The 4,905-nt window shown below is 48.3% G+C and overlaps 1 pseudogene; it reads left to right on the forward strand.

The window, feature by feature from the left end:
* Positions 1 to 2,574: 2,574 nt before the first annotated feature.
* LOC147456198 (uncharacterized) lies at positions 2,575 to 4,684 on the forward strand (annotated as a pseudogene).
* Positions 4,685 to 4,905: the final 221 nt, after the last annotated feature.

Below are 4,905 nucleotides of genomic sequence, written 5' to 3' on the forward strand. Positions count from 1 at the left end.
TTTCTGTTGTTGCTCATCTATGCTAGTAGCACCCGATGTGGATTGTAGAACATCTAACCAACCCACATGATAGGTGCGTCCTGTGTACCGATCAGTTAAAGCTTCTGCTTGTAGGTCATACTCCCAATTTTCGTTTAGGAATATCCCATCTAGGCCTGGCGTGCTGGAGGTTTCCCTCGAAGTGGAAGCATTATTGCTCCCCATCGCTTGCCCCTCCGTGACTGCTACCTTGGGAGCACTCGGTTGCTCGGCTGGCATGATTGTTGTCATAGGAGCCTTTGCTTTCAGGGCTCGACTTTGTTCTAACCTTCGTAGGTTCTCAATTTCCCTCTCCCGTGTTGCTTGCATATAGCGTTCGATCTCTTGTACTTCGGCAAGACTCCTACCATCGGATAGTAAAACCTCAGAGGGAGATAGTCCTAAAGGATCAGGAGGTGCAGTGGATGAAACATTCACATGCACACTCTCAAGAAGCATAGGGTCTATTTTGGGCATGAATGACGAATTTACTTCCCCACTCCCTTCATTTATTTCATTAACCGCATGTTCGGAGCGAGTAGCTCTACTAAGGGTCTCTTTTAAGCGGCTAAACACGCTGGACCCGGGCTGTGGGCCCATGGCATGCATGTCTTGACTTGAACTATCAGGGTTTGGTGTAGGATACCCCTCCATGACTTCATAGTCAGAGGAAGAATCACTAGACGCGATATGAGGATCTTGGGTCGCGCTACCTTGAGTCCCGGTCGAGGGTCCAGAACCTAGGGTGGAGGAATAATGGGTGCCCACGTAAATGGAGGCACTACCAATATGCTCGTGCTCTAACACTCGTCCAGAGCGTAGGTTCATATGACTTTGATCCCCTAGAAGTGTCAGTGAGTGCCTGTGAAGGCTGCTCACCTAGTATTTTTGGGTGTTTTGCAACCCAAGTCTTTTCTTAAATTTTATTTTTTTTTATTTTTTGGTCCTTTTTTTTCTGACCCAGCTATAGAATAGAACGTATGATAGCTCAAAATGAGCGTCTCGGTCAGAGGGACGTGCCGTGCTTTACAGCCCTCCGTTTGGTCACTTTATGCCCTCGAAATCCCTAAAACCGTCAATTTCTAGTAGGGAACTAGGCCCAAATTAGAAAGTCTAAGGGTGCAAGTGGGAAGAGAAGGGAGGAGAGTGGAGGACTTGCCCCACATGCTCTCATTCCTTCTTGAGGGGGTAGGGTATATATATAAGAGTGAGTCTAGTATATATCATAAGACTGAGGACTAAGGGCTGGGCCTGGGCTTGGGCTTGATCTCGATCCCGATCAAATTTTAGTGTAGTCCCCCAGTCACTCACGCTTAAATATTTTTCAGATTTTTTACAATTTTCCTTTTTCCCTTTTTTTTTATAGGGGACCCTTTCTTGGCCACACACTGTCAACACCTACCTAACCTCTCTATCAACAGCTCACGGCTCACTACCTTATCTACTTACTAACAGTGCTGCTAACCACTAACTAATCTGTTAACCACTCTTCTAACTGCTTACTAACAGTGAGCTAATTGTCCACCTACTTCCTCTCTCACTACCTTACTGTGCATAGACTGTATGCAGGCAAACCTTAACAGAAAACTGTGTACAGACTGTGTGCAAACAGAAATTGCTAACTGTCTACCTACTTACTCATTCACTGCGAGCTAGCTAACGACTACTAATTGTGCAAAGACTGTGTGCAAACAGAAAACACAAGATTATGCAGAAATCACAAAACTTGCAGACAATACAGAAATTAACAACTTGCAGAAAAATAACTCATTCCTCTTCCTCTTCCTCTTCTTTCCTACTACAAACAACTCATAGAAGAAGCACAAAGTGCCTCTTGGGCTTAGTGCAGGGCGATTCCCCGGCAGCAGCGCCAAAAATGTGCGCTCCTTGCCGCACAATCTAAGCAAGGGACTTGCCTAACACTGTGTGCGAGCCACAGACGGCTCCAAGCACACAACTAGCTTAACTAGTAAGCTCAAAAGAGGGCAATGGTGTGTCACTCACCGCTCTATGCTCCTGCCGTGGAGGATTCCTCGCAGCGAAGAAGAAGGAGACGTCGCTACGCCGCACTCAACCGCCTCACCGCCGCCGTGCCGCCGCAATGCTTGATCGCACTCTCTCTCTCTCTCTCTCTCTCTCTCTCTCTCTCTCTCTCTCTCACTCTCTCACACACACACACACACACACATACACACACAAGGAGGTGAAGAAGAAGAAGATGGAGATGGAGATGGAGCAAGAGCACTCTTCTATTGCACAAATGAGAGAATGAGAGGATTTTAAGTTTAATTGACTTTCATATGAGCTCGCCCCATTCACACTCGGGCGCCCATGCTTAGCCAACTAATCCCTTGAATGTTCCAGTTAGAGTGCGCCTCTCATCGGCGATCACTCTTACCCTTTTCCTATTGGACCGACAAGCCCGGTACCTGACTCTACCAAATAAATAATACAATGTCCGCCGTAGATTACAACGTCCGTCGTAGGTGATAGGGTGTCCGTGAGCCGTGAGGGTTAACAGGTGGGGGTCTCGTACCCGCCTGATTAATGACGCAAATGGGTGGGAAGGTGTTTCTCACACCCTGAGCTAAGGCTCTATTGTGCTTACTGAAGTGGGTGGCTGTCAAAGGCCTGGATGGCCACCAGGGCTGCCTGGGTTTGTGGAAAAGGAGCCCCCTTGCGTGTTATTCAATGGGATTGAGCAAGACCTACTAAAAATGAAGATTTGCGAGTTGGCTGGCAAGTATATAGGGGAAGACAACAGGGGTCTCCTAATCGAGATGATCGACCCCCAAATGCAACTAATTGGAAAGGTGAATGAGCAGGTTGGCGTGGTATGGGACCCGGGAAAGAGGACTGAACCTCGGGATATCTTGCAGAGCTGATTGAGCGCCCCCAGTGGGTTGTGGTAGTGCATTTACCTGCATCGGGTTGTGGTGTTTGCTTCTCCGCCTGGACTCGGCTGAGCCAGAGCGTCGAGCTATTTCAGGGTCTTTGTCGATACCTCAAGTGGGTCACGAGTCTACATTTTCGTATGCCAGTAGAAGGGTGAACCGTCGTGCTCCGATCCCTTCCCATTTTGTATTGTAAGCCGTGTTGGGCTCGCCAAGTTGAGGAGGATATACCCTTGCTCGCATATCATTGTTTTGGGATTGGTTTCTAGTGTGTCGGCCACTATAGACTCTGACATAGATTCTCTCTAGGGCTCAGCCAAGCCCCGTGTTCATTACCTTAGACCCCCATTGAGCGGTGTGCAATCAAGGGACTTAACATTCGGTATCAGAGCTTCCAGAGATTGCCTCATTAAAGGTGTGGTTCAATGTGGAGGTTGCAACCCAATCCTTGAAAGAGTGATTCAACATTTGCTTGAGCATTATGATGGATGGAGCAGAGAAGAACCGGAATTTGACTGGAATGCGGTGCAAGAGGCTATGCGTACTTTGACTCAAACACGTTCAAGGACTATAGAGACTTACTGCAGGGATGTCGATGCGATGTGGCTGGAAAGTAATGGAGCAAGAAATGAGCTCGAAAGACAGAAAATGATAATGGATGACGAGCTCCGTCAGCAGGAGCAAGGGAACGCATGGTTTTTTGAAAAGGTGGCTATGATGCATGCTTAGCTGGTCGAAGACGGGAAACAAGCAGAATAAAAGAAGAGTACGGATGCTTTGTGTGTGGACGAAGGAGAAGAGATTATGGCGGATAAAGGTTACAAGGATGAAATGGATGAGGAGCAAATAACGAGGAAACTCGAGGAGATGTTCCCTACATATGGAGATGCCTATGATGAGGAAGATTTGTTGAATTTCAGCAGATGCAATGATGGTGATGCACCTTGGGATGGGGATTTGGTGTCATGCGAGCCAGATGTGAAAGTTGCGGATTGCTTAAGTAAGGGTGATGATAAGGAGCGTTAGGTAGACCCTGCTGACTCCCATTCCTCAGACGATGGGGAAACGTTGGTATGCTTGAACACGCATAACTTAATGTCCAATGAAGGGCTGATACCCAAGGCTGGGTTAAATGGGGTTTTTGAGTTGTTGAAGGATGAGGCGGATCCAGATACCAAGACGGGAGAAGCCCCGGAAATGCACGAGACAGCAGGAGACTCGCTTGAATTAATCTATTGTGAACAAATACTGGAAGGGTCGTCGGAGATACCGTGTGGGGTGCTGCCCTTACGCCATGCTACAGGGCCAATCTCCTTGGAGAAGGAAATAACCTCCGTAACTGTTGCGGAGTTGGGTATTCTTGAAGTGAATATCGAACCAGATGTATGGCCAGAAAGGATGATCGACATGGGAGTTCGGGTAAGGCAACCTGGTCCTGGTCAAAACAGTGAGGCCAACATATCATATGCTTGACGATCCAGGGGCTTGAAGTGAATCAGAAATGGTATAGCAAGGACATAAAATCATTGGGGTTGTGGGATACAGGACAGCCGGGGCATGTTGCTAGAAGCGCGGACGACGAGAGTATTTCTAGATGGGAGATGCATGGTGTTAGTACTACGGAGACTCTAGAGGGAAGGTATTTTGAGTCCTCTTATGGTTTTAGCGCTGAGCCGAAACGGCTCAAGGCGGACCCTCCGGGAGTGGTCACCATCAGAATACAGTTGAGCGAGGGTGCAGGTCCTGTTATGGACGCACAGGTGTGGGGCTGAGGATGGCATGGATGGCCAGTTCTCAGCCATGGTATCCTCGACAAGGTACCCATTGGTGGGAGATGCACTAAGCCGCGAGCTAGGGGCAGCATGAGCTTTTGGGCCAGGTTCGACTGGCCAGATACGATGCGATCAGATGTTCCTTTACTTGAAGCGTCCTGTGATACAGCGGACGACCTCCCCGATGGTCCAGATGGCATGGACAGATGATATTCGGGTTA

This window comes from Adiantum capillus-veneris, chromosome 6, assembly GCF_014529385.1.
Source record: "Adiantum capillus-veneris isolate H3 chromosome 6, ASM1452938v2, whole genome shotgun sequence".
In the NCBI taxonomy this organism is placed as follows: domain Eukaryota; kingdom Viridiplantae; phylum Streptophyta; class Polypodiopsida; order Polypodiales; family Pteridaceae; genus Adiantum; species Adiantum capillus-veneris.